General features: G+C 41.7%; 1 protein-coding gene across 8 annotated transcripts in view; it reads right to left on the bottom strand.

The window, feature by feature from the left end:
* Nucleotides 1-12,746, bottom strand: part of PALLD (palladin, cytoskeletal associated protein) — a 415,834-nt gene that overhangs the window by 254,695 nt on the left and 148,393 nt on the right. The window lies entirely within an intron of this gene.

Raw genomic sequence — 12,746 nt, 5'->3', positions numbered from 1 at the left:
TGCTATTTAGAGGAAATTCTAATAGTTCCTTTACTTGGCACAGCAAATAAAAATACCTGTTTCTGTCATTTTAAAATGCCACCCATAATAATGGCTACGTGTGTTTGCTGGGCCTGGAAAGAACAGTATGTCCAAAATTTGTCTTGTGGAGCAGGATTTTCATTCTCAGAGCTCACTACTTGTCTATCAGGACATCTAGAGAATATGATCTCTCCCTTAGCCACTTCTCTCCTGGGGGCTCCTCAAGAATTTCTCGGGACAAGGAAGAGTTTTGGCCAACAGTTCACTCTTTCCTTTCAGGCTGTGTACACTGGGAGAAAGCCTTTCTATCCTACCTATCATTTTGGCAATTTATAGATACTGGGAAAATAAACAATTACTCTGTGCTAGAAAAAGGTGGAGGGAGTTCAAGGCCACATGTAAACGCTGTTCCACACTCGTGCCTTTTCTCAATTCTTTTGAGCAAGAATATCCTAGTGTCCCTCCAGATTGGGTTTTTTTTTTTAAAGATTTTATTTATTTATTTGACAGAGAGAGACACAGCAAGAGAGGGAACACAAGCAGGGGGAGTGGGAGAGGGAGAAGCAGGCTTCCCGCCAAGCAGGGAGCCCGATGCGGGGCTCGATCCCAGGACCCTGGGATCCTGACCCGAGCCGAAGGCAGACGCTTAACGACTGAGCCACCCAGGTGCCCCTGGGTTAGGTCAATTTTGAAGGATCTAAAGAAATTCCCTGCAGTTTCTTATGACTAAAATTATTCCATATGCCCAACGATGGAATAGATTGGAACAAGTGAGTTCCCCATCACTAGCTATGCTGAAGATGGAGGAAAACAGGCAGGAACCCTGTAGAGAGAATTCAAGAACTGGATGGATAATTGATTCAGAGTCTATGAGGACTGGTACCATGATCTTTCTTTTAGCAAACAACTGACAGCTGACGCACGAAAGTGGGACAAAACATTTAATGCCCGGTGTGCTGAATACTAAAGAATGGCATAATCCTCTTAATTATGATGCATTTACTAGATTAGCCTAATTTAATCAAGATAACTCTTGAGGTTTCCAAGGGCTTTTTAATTAGGATGGTTTACTGGGGATCTATTAGCTGTTAAATGGAGCTTATGTTCAGCACACAAAATGCCACATTTCCATGTTTGCAAATGGTCACAGGATATATGTATATTTTTTAAATATTTATTTATTTTAGAGAGAGAGAGAGAGAGTGTGTGAGCGGAGGGGGAGAGAGAGAATCTCAAGCAGACTCCACGCTCAGCACAGAGTACAATGAAGAGCTCGATCCCATGACGCTGAGATCATGACCTGTGTCCAAACTAAGAGCCGGACACTTAACCGACTGTGTCAGCCAGGGATGCCACAAAATACGTTTTTTAAAACGATTCATACTTTGTACAAAAAGCTGGGTCAAGAGGTGACATTAGAGTATTTCCTCTAAAAGAAAGACTTTCTAAATGTAATCATTTTCATCACTAACTTGCTTTGTAGTAAAGTTTCTACTTTTTCTTCACATTTTAGAATGTGAAGTTCACATTTTAGCCTTATTTCATGGATTGTAGAACCTCTAAAAATGTCTGTTAGATAATCATGTACTAAAATTCAAATCCAATGAGGTAAATAGGCAGGAACCTTGTAGAGAGAATTCAAGAACTGGATGGATAATTGATTCAGAATGCCAGGTCTTTTACTGCAATGTTAATTGATTAAAGTTTTCATAAGCATATTTGAGACCTTTCAAAGAAATTTTCTTTAAAATTCTGTCATCGAACTAAAGAATAACTTTCATGAAATTTTGCAAATATGTTTTGACAGTTTTCTGAACATCCTCCCTTTTCCCCCATTTTTTGATATCCTTTCGTATTTTTTCAACATTCTTCTTGGAAAACAATCACATACCAACCAAGGAGTGAAGAAAAATCATGATTTCTACGTGGGGCTGGCACACACATAAAAGTATCTGTTGGGAGAGAAAAGCCCTGTTCTCTACAGAAGGAACTCCCTGCCATGTTCATGCTGTGTATGAGTCTTCACGAGCTCCATCCGCTTCCTCAACATTTCCACCCTCAGACCCAAGCCTCTGGAGGGAGTGCTGGCCTTCCAGCTTCTGGCCGGGGTTTCATCTGCCTCTATCCCATCTATTCTCAGGGTTGAGAAAGAACAACAAAACAGCCCTTGAACTGGTTGTGCAGAATCACTGTTTTTAGCTATTTACTTTTTTGTTCAAAGGCAACTCTCCTGGATAAGATGTCAATATACATAATACGCAGATATTTGATAATCCCGACCTCCCATTTCTCTAATTTACCCTCATGTCACTGAGGAGGAGTAGACATTCCTCCCTTTTCTCCGACCTCTTCTTCTTGTAAAGGAAGCATCATTAGGATTTCTAAGTGACTAAGAACTAAAGTACCAAATAGCCATAAGATTCTGGTGGGATTAGAAATTTTCTGGCCAGTAACTAGAGAGTTAATTCTGGACATTACAAAGAAAATGTTAAATCTGTTGCCAGGTCATTTACTGCAATGTTAAAAGCTACAAGAATGAGTTTGCCCAGCACCCTGGAGTCTAATAATATAATTGTAACTAGTACACTGAGGAGAAGGAACAGTCTTCTAACACTGCTTTAGAAGTGATTTATTGATCCCTACACAATAATTCTTCAGCAGTTCATAGAACCAGAATTTATAGATTTATTCCTAACTTCAGGAAAAATTGACTTCACTCTTGAATCCTTTGCCTTCTTGCATCAATCTTTGAATTGCAATTAGGTAAGTTAAATAGTGATCCTGAAAGAGAAAAATGAAGGCGGGGGGAATCGGAGGGGGAGACGAACCATGAGAGACCATGGACTCTGAGAAACAAACTGAGGGTTCTAGAGGGGAGGGGGATGGGGGGATGGGTTAGCCTGGTGATGGGTATTAAAGAGGGCATGTTCTGCATGGAGCACTGGGTGTTATACGCAAACAATGAATCATGGAACACTACATCAAAAACTAATGATGTAATGTATGGTGATTATCATAACATAATAAAAAAATAAATAAATAGTGACCCTGAAAAGGCATTCCTCCACACTCACCCTCAACAAAATGTATATACTTTACATAAAGGAGGAAAGAAAAGAATATGCAGACAGCATTATTATACACATATGATTATGCAGTTTGTAGGCTGCTTAGTGGACGTGGGTGAAGGAGTTTTCTAAGTGGGAGCTATATGAACATCTAAATGGAAAATGAATACACTTAAAACATAAGACTCCTATAAATTGAAAACTGTTGAAATTAATTAGGGAATATAAACTGATAATGACCTTTTAAGAAGAGGATCTGGCACCACTAACATTTAGAATACACATGCATTTGGCCCAGCAGTTTTACGCTGGGAAGTTATGCTTTGCTATGTCCACACAAGGGCACAAAGACCCATGAAACATGTATGTATAGGCATGTTCATTTCTGTACTTTTTAAGTAATAGAAAAACACTCATTTTGCCCTACATGCCCATCAGGGAGGATAAAAACAGCAATTCAATTATGGTATTCCACACAAGAAAATACTATGCAGCCTTTAAAAGTAACGTTAGGTGAGGCTGTCAAAAACTATGTTGTCCAGTAATATCACCACAGTGTTTGATGGAACAGTAAACTTCTGGAGAGTTACTTACAGAAGAAACTTAAAACTTTGGTTATATTGAGAGGAGGGACAGATGCCGAGGGAAGACAGAGAAGTTTCGCTTTTCATCCTGGAGCTTCCTGTAGATTTTTTAAACCACATGCAAATATTACTTTATAGATGTCACACTTACTAAAATGTACAAAAAAAGAAACCTACAGAAAAGCACAATATTTGAATATCCAATCTATGCAGCACTTTAAAAGCTGGGGAGAAAAAGATATGCTTTTTAGGGCAATTATGTTCTATTAAAAGATACTTGCATTATCATTTCATCATTCATCAACTACTGGGGTCTTTTAACTGTATTTTATTTGTACCACCTCATAAAGTCATTAGGAGGATTAAACAGTGACGCACATCTAACCTTTGGCTCGGGGTTTGATTCATTTTACTCAAAAAAGTTAGCCAGCTGTTATTTCTTACCAAAGCTAAGGGAAGGGTACATTGTGAGGGCACAGAAAGCAGATTAAGAAAAGTCTCCGGATGGGGGCACCTGCGTGGTGCGGTAGGTTAAGCGTCCGACTCTTGCTTTCTGCTCAGGTCATGATCTCAGGGTCCTGGGATCGAGCCTTGCCTCTGGCTCTGCGCTCAGCGGGGAGTCTGCTTGTCTCTCTCCCTCTCCCTGCGCCCCTCTCCCCATGCTCTCTCTCAAATAAATAAAATCTTAAAAAAAAAAAGTCTCTGGAGGTATTGCAACTGCATATTAGTCTTCTACTTTTGTTCCTTTTCTGCCTATTTGAGAGTCCCTCCACTTGATCTGGGTTATAAATATGTTTGTTAACACCTGCCCTTATGAAGCTTCCCACTGCTATGAGAGCCACTGTGTACTTTCTAAAATCATAGTCACACTAAGAATTTAATGGACTTAATTAAAGAACACAAATGTTAGCATGTTGTCCTATACACTTAAGTATTTAATCCTAAAACTCAATCTATTAATGCAAAAAAGATGCTAAAAAAAAAAATTCACACCAGCCAGGGATTATCTCATCTTGCTTCAGACAGTGGGTGAAAAATATCACAGTGTATCATAATGAGGATCTGTAGAATGTGACATGTTAAGGCTGTATTCTGTTGTGTTTCCCTAACGACCAAGCAATAGCTTATAGGAAAGTTCTTGGCTCTGCTGAGTCAGTGTCCTAACAACAAAATGTCTTTTAACCATGAAGTGATGCTTGCAGAGGTCAAATGAACCTAAGTTCCAACCCCTCAGCATCCTCTGAGTTGGATCTTGAAAATCTTTGCTTTATGAAGCAAAATGAAGACGTGGCTATGGAGGAGAAGAGCACAATGTGCCTACACATGCGCAACGTGTACTCCAGCAGGGGAGAGGGACAATAAACCCTTAAACTAACACATAAATAAAATAATTTCAGAGAGGGCGGCGCATTGAAGGCAGCAAAACACAGCAAGAGCGATCCAAACTACGTTAGGTAAGGTAGCTGTGGAAGAGAGTGAGGTCATTTCAGGCTACAACAGTCCAGTGTTCTTCACCAAGGTTGTGTAAGAAAAAAGATAGCAGCACATAAAAAGAACATTCACGAAGAGACCTTGAAAGCAGATCCTCGATGCAAAAGTGTGCATGCCAAGACATTCACTAATAATGAGCATCATGTCACCTATCTCCAAAGGGGCTCCTTTTCCCGCGTTGAATTTATTAGGACTAACTGGCAAATCTCTCACCTTTCTGGGCAAAGAGAATTTACACTTTCTTTCCCGAACGCATTCTCTCAGATTAATTTATACTCATAGAGACCAAAAAAAAATTTCACTTATGACCTACTTTAGATTTCAAGTCTCTCTCTACAGTGAAATGGCCCATTTTCTCCCACCGTTATGCCACAGAGTTCTAATTTTTCTCTCTCAGGCTGTAAAACAGCTGCTTCTAATGCATATGGACAGATTTCAAGTTTAAGCGGCTATTACATTGTGAGCATTTCTGTAGTAGTTTTTACAAACTGTTGAGCATTTGCCTTCATCTGAGATGTCAGGGGGGCTCTGGTGAATAGGAAAAGCAGAAGAGAAGTAGCTTATAGGATTGTTGGTTAAGAACAGCCTCTGGTACTCTCTGGAGCATATTAGCTCTTTACAAGAAGCAGACAAACCAAAAAACAGGAGAGCATTCATGTCAAGTCACCTTCAGAAGCTGTCAACACCATAGGGAAGGACCTGAATGGACAGAAAGGGAGACTAGCAAAAGAGGGAATGATATGCCTGTTCTAAGTGTACGATTTGAATAAATAAGGAAAATACGCCATTTTAAAAAATAAGTGCTAAATGCACGGAAGTTCCTTAATCTGAGAAGCACACTGGAATAGAGTGATTACATGGTGGGGGGGGGGGCCTCCAAAAACCTGCCTGGGCTTTCTTTCCCCAACTACTTCTGAGGCCGTGTGCCCCCCCCATCCCCCGTTCCATGTTCGTGAGGTCATTTCGCACATAGGCTTATTGTTATTGGGATCTCCTGTTATGATTTGCCTCCACAGCAGCCTTAGAAACATCTTTTTCTTTAAATATTTTAATAACTAATCCTGATCTCTGAAGAAAGAGAAAAATATATTCCACCGCAGTAACGGAGCCACAGTACCTTTTTTATTATATTTTGCACTGTAGTCAATGCAGTCTGCCAAACCTTTCTAAGGAACTTAACTAACCTAACTAGACCTTTCTAAAATCTTAAATGTCAGAGAAAATAATTTTGATCTTTACTTTTCAAGACTTCTATGTTTAAAAGGCTACGGAGTTCAATTCTTTTCATATTTGATGATTAGCGTGGCACCTTTGAAGCTGGGTGAAGGAATGCACGAGAGAACGAATACTATTTTTCCTTTTGAGTGGTGGACCTTTCCATTTTGTTTTTTCTCAAACTGTTCTTGCTCTGCAAATTGAGGGTGGGCTATGTTTTCACAATATTTTATGCATAAGTATTGTTTTATGTGTTAACATAAATACCTTAATTTAGTAGTGTTAAAGACTGAGATCCTAGCATATTTATATCATTAGGTGGAGAAGTTATCTATATTTTTAAACTGTACTGTTACCAGAAAAGTGTAAATAAAAGTCACATGTCGTTCAGTGCTCTGAATTCTTGAATGATGAAACTTACATAGGTATCCTGATCTTCTGAGACTTCATAACGTCAGATATTGCGGCTGAGATACTATTTATTTTGTGGCAAAGGGAAATGGGCTGTTTCTATAATCATTGCTTGGAGCCATGGAAATTAATCTTATGCCACTTCTATCAAGGGGAAACCAGAGGCCTTAAGCTATATGGTGGCGGTGGGCCAGATCTTGATTCATTCTTGGAAGCCTCATATACACTATTTCACAAGTGATACCTGGAGACCACTTTAAGTATATTTCATTTTGGTGTTAGCATTGGTTCTGCAGAGAATAATGTGTCAGGGGTGGGTGGTAAAGTTGTAAATAGGGACTGATGGACTGCTATCTCCAAAATTACAGAGCTGTGTGCTCTCTGCACACTTGTCAAAGCTTGGCAGGGGAGCCCTGGGCTTGGCCCAGACGGGGACTGGAGTCCTGCTGTGGAAGCAGATTGCTGGTGGCCCCGGAGTCATCTGCACCGGCACCAAAGGGAATTAAGCATCAGTATTCTGGTCTGTGGGCTCTAGCTTAGAGTACCACCTCCCAGCTCTCGGCAAGGAAGCCCCCTGGCGACTAGGAGATCCAGTGGGGAAAGGCTGGGTGCAGGCATGATGTCTGGCATGGGACCCTGGCCCTTTTCCTTCTTCCAAAGTCTTTGTGGCAAGGTTGAGGTGCCTACCGTCAGGGAGAGGTTGCAGAGGACCTAGGAGCTGCTTAGGTGAAGCTACATGCTGCTGTCCCTTGAAGAGCAGCCAGAAGTCCACTTTGTCACCTGATGATGAAGGTGGCTTGCTGCCCCAATTTCTTCTTAGAAGAGCAAATAACGTACAAGGCTCAGCATCCCTGTGAGGTTGTCTCCTTGTTTTTAATAATTCCTTCTATTTATTTAGTGCCTTCTCCTCTCCCCAGAGCTAACTCTAAGAGTTTTCCATATGTTACTTCAATAATCCTCATTACAGCCCCGTGCCTGAGCTGGTTAGAAAAACGGTGCTAATGGGGCCAAGGTCAGCACTCAGCCTCTCACGGGCCTCTTGTGAGCAGCCCCATTTACAGGGAGAAAATCTGTTTCACGGCCTCACTCTGCACAGCTAACCATAACCAATTATTTTTTAAAAAGCTTACAAAAGGCCACAAAGATAACAGGTAATAATAATAAAAACATTGAACGAGTGCTCACTCCGTACCAGTGATTTTCTATATTATATCTGCTTATATTAACTAATTCAGCTCTCCCAAAAACTCCTTGAGAAAAGTACCCATTGTTACACCCATTTTAAAGAGGAGGAAACTGAGGCCTAGGGTAGTTAAGCAACTTGCTCAAGGTCACACAGGAAATCGAAGAACAGGGATTTTAACTTCATCAGTCTGCTTACAGGGATCATACTCTTAACCATTACCCAGTACTGCCTCCATATATGTGACACCGTGGATGGCACAACTCAGAACTCAAGCTCCTTATCATATCAGTACATCAAACACAACTTAGTAATACAGAGTACCAGGTAGGGAGTTGAGGAAAGGGACACGGCTAACATTTAAAGGGTAGTACTAACAATACACCTCAGGTGCTGTGCCACGCACACCACAGGCGTTCTCATTGAATCTTCACAGCAACAGTTGGAGATAGGTACTACTGCCTCCATTTTACAGATCAGGATACTGAGGGTCAGAGAGACTAAGTAATTTGAATAGTGATATTCAGTTGGAAGAGCCGGTATTAGAAAAGAAATAACTCTGCTTTTTTTTTTTTTTAAGATTTACTTATTTGAAAGAGAGGAAGAGAGCGTGCGCACATGCACGTGTGAGCAGGAGCAGGGGGTAGGGGCAGAGGGAGAGGGGGAAGGAGGCTCCCCGCTGAGCAGGGAACTCGCCACAGAACTCGATCCCATCATGACCTGAGCCGAAGGCAGACACCTAACTGACTGAGCCACCCAGGCCGCCTGAAATGTCTGATTCTCACGCATATGCTATTTGTGTGGAACTTCAGGTGGTACTCCCAATTTAATTAAAGGAAATAATTATCTATGTGAATAAGAAATAGAGGTCTAGAGCTGACGAGAGCTACCATGAGCGATGGCATCCACGAGTAGAGCCCCACTTTTGTACTTCTGCTGCATTCTCTTTCCTGCAACTATCAAATGGCTATCTCTTTTGGCCCTAGTCATATGCCACAGTTAAGCTGAAAATGTCAACCCCTGTGGCCACAGAGGCAATGCTGGGTGGCAGGAGAGAACAGGAGGTTTTGTGCCAGAAAATAGGGATACCAGAACCTACCTTATTTGTTTATTGGGGGTATTCAATGATATAGCCTATGTAAACTGTTGGGGCAAAGTCAATGCTCAACAGATCTTTAAAAGATATCAACACCCAAAGAGCTGCTGTCTGTCATTTGAAGCAAAGGGGAGTAACTACTTAATTGTTTCCCTCTCGGGAAGCACCAAATGGTTTTGAAAGAATGGCCTCCAGATAGCACAGGCTCTGGCAATCAGTGATACCTAGGTTACAACCACGGCCCTGTCATTCCTCCTTGAATTTCTGTGAGCTACTTAGGCTTTCTGGACCTGTTTCCTAATCTGGAAAATGGGCACAATAATGGTACCTATGACATGGGATTGCTAGATTAAAGGAGAGAATAAATGAAAAGAGTCTCCCAATCAGACCCTAGTAAAGGCTGACTGCTATTATTATTAAAGTGACGATCTTCATGAGAAACTACAATGTAAAACTCTGCCGTCCCCCCCCCCCCAGTTTTTGCAATCTAGAAATGGGAGTTCACTTACGTTGTCATCCTGCTGCTTCAGACACTTGTAACCAGTCTGCTCTCCTAAAAGTGTTCATTAGTGGAGGGAAATTTTACTATTTCACCAGATAAAGTTTCAGGATGCATTGGTAGGACGTGTTGGCCCCTTGATCAATGGCTCAGCCGGTATTCATACTGGTAGTAATAACTAGCATGGGTGTATTGGAGATCGTATGCGGCATATTGTACACTCCCAATACAAGAAACAGCAGCAAGATCTTAAACGGAGACATTCTGGCCAATGCGTTGTGATAACCGCTAATGCTACAAATGCCAGTTGCTGGACTGCAAGTTCCCTGTAGCTTAAATATCAAAACCGAAAGAAAGAAAAACCCCAAACTGTTTCCTGTGCATTATCCTCGAGTCAGACAATGCAATCTGGATATGTATTCCCCCTGAAAGCAATACTTCCACGGTGGTTAGCAAACCAGACGGCCTTTCCTTTTGAATTTAACTTGACCTAATTAATGAAAGGGGATAAGTTTTTTTTTTTTAAGATTTTATTTATTTACTTGACAGAGGGAGACACAGCAAGAGAGGGAACACAAGCCAAGGGAGTAGGAGAGGGAGAAGCAGGCTTCCCGCTGAGCAGGGAGCCCGACGTGGGACTCCATCCCAGGACCCTGGGATCACGACCTGAGCCAAAGGCAGACGCTTAACGACTGAGCCACCCAGGCGCCCCGGGGATAAAATATTTGCCATAATACGCTGAGATCCTTTAACAAGTCATTTAACATTAGCGTTATTCCATAACTTGCCAAGTTATAACATACAAGGTAACAGTTTATTTCAGCAAAACGTCAGCTTTCATGGTGGACCATCTTCTAAGGCTCTAAGCCTGGGCTCCAACAAGGCTCCACGCATCCCTTTCCCCAAATATTTTGCTATGTTCTCAAAGAGCTCTCACATCTGCTAAAGATAAGGCAAGGTATACATCTGACAATCACTCAGAAGACTTCTGTTTGGAAATTTCTCTTCAAGGTGTCACAAGATAGCAGAGACCAAGGTGAAGGAAAAACACATTTCTTCTCACCGTATTATTTGCTGTTGAAGTATGTTATTTTTTTTTTCTGTCCCACTATCAAAATCTGGATACATTTCTTAAGAAGTGTGGGGAGAGTCAAGCCTATAATGTTGAAGATGTCTGCACTTGAGAAAGAGAATACAGAAGAGGCAGTGGGTGGAACATATCTACCAAGAGAGTAGGAGTCCAATTGGGTTCCACATAAAATTTCAACCACTATTAGTCTGCTTTGACCCCAGAAACTTTCTTCTGCAGGACTGTACTTCCTCCTCAATAAAAAATGCATTAAAGAATCTAGCCAGGAATCTCTCATAGATTTGGTGAGCCTGAAAGACTCAAGTGACTTGTACATAGTAGGGCTCAGTATTGGTAATTCAACAAACACATAATCCCCTGAGACTGGGAGATGGCACCATGCATAACCATCCTGGATGTGAAAGGTAATAAGACACAACTCATGAAAAGGGGCAAACACAGTGCGATGGGGGTATTCAATCAACAGTGATCGCCACCCATCCCCTCGTCACCTATTAACCTACTGGAGTATCCGGGTTTTCAAGTAACAAAGAACTGTGAGCTTTATTGAGCAGTTAATCTTCAAGAACCACAATGTTTCTCTTTGAGAGAACTGGCTGTGAATCTTTCCCCTAGAAAAGTTTGTAAGTGATGCCCAGTTGGGGTGCATGTGATTAGAAGTTTCCCCAGATAAAGACCTCCTGGAGAGTTACCAGATTCCCTTTCATGATTCAAGTCTCAGGCCCTTTGTATGCTCGCAACTGGAAAGACCTCACGGAGACAGGCTTTCTGATCTGGAGCTGAAGAGACTGACAAAATCAGGGGCCAGAGATTACCAAGAGCTGAGTGGGAAGCCAAGGCAAGGCAGATTACTCGGAAGAGGGGAGGTAAACAGGTTGGCAAGATGAAGGGGTCAAAAGCAGGTCTGAACCAGGGCTGGGTGGCAGGTTCTGAGAGCCACAGCCATGGGTCCAGGGTAAACAGGGTGCCTTCTTGAGGCACTATGTGGAGCAGGAGAGATCTGTGGTTTTTATGCACCAGCTTTGTCACAGAACAAAGACAGACCTGATGCATTTAAAGAGTCTATGTTAGTGGCACGTGGGTGGCCCAGGCAGTTAAGCATCTGCCTGTGGAGCTTCTCCCTCTCCCTCTGCCTGCCACTCTGCCTACTTGTGCTCTCCCTGTTAAATAAATAAAATCTTTAAAAAAATAAAAATAAAAAATAGTCTATTCTAGAAAGCATAGTTTAAGAGAGGGTTTACTCAAATATAATCTACTGACACCTCAGAACCCTCTGAGGTGCTAGTTAAAATGGAGATTCCGAGGCTCCACTCAGGCTTCATGAATCAAGAGGACTTGGGGCCGGGGCCCCAGAATCTGCATTTTATAAGCATTACTCCACCCTACCCACTCATGGGATTTTTAAGAATTCTAAGGTTTTTAAAACACTAAAATATGGTAAAGTGTAAGGAATTTAAAGACAGGAAACTTGAGTTCCAATCTTGGCTGTATGATCTTGGGCGTCACTTGACTCTACTGAGACTTAGTCCCTTCATCTGTAAAATGCAGATAATGTATTTCTTCAGAGGAGTTGCTTAAGCTAATGGAGATCAAAGTGGTCTGTAAATGTGAATGTTTGTAATTATCACATTTCTGAGCCAAAGTGAAATCTTGGAGACCCCCACCATTGTATGTAAGACAGATCTGGGCTTGGTTAGCTATGTCTGAATTGGCCGGTGTTTTGGCCTTAGCTGTGAGTCTCCTGGAAGGCTCTCCAATGATCTCTTACTATAGCCAGCACTTATAACACTGTCTGATGGTCAGTTTGAGGGCCTGGTGTCAGGAGGTAGACTGCTTGCTTTTCAGATCCTGGAGTCATGAGGGAGAAGTGCTTTGAGGAGCCAGACATCTCAGGGGTCTACTTCTATATGGGTGAATTACAGGGACGTTTAATGTGCTAAGCTACTTGGGACAGTAGCTGGGTTAAGAATTAAGTAGAAGAATAGGAGAGTCCCAAATGAGTTGATGAATTGGAGAAATAGTCAGTAACAAAGGAAAAAAACATTCAATAGGAAAAGTTCCGAATGATACTTGGAGGAAATGATTATT

This window comes from Zalophus californianus, chromosome 2, assembly GCF_009762305.2.
Source record: "Zalophus californianus isolate mZalCal1 chromosome 2, mZalCal1.pri.v2, whole genome shotgun sequence".
In the NCBI taxonomy this organism is placed as follows: domain Eukaryota; kingdom Metazoa; phylum Chordata; class Mammalia; order Carnivora; family Otariidae; genus Zalophus; species Zalophus californianus.
This window is presented reverse-complemented; position numbering and strand designations above follow the sequence as displayed.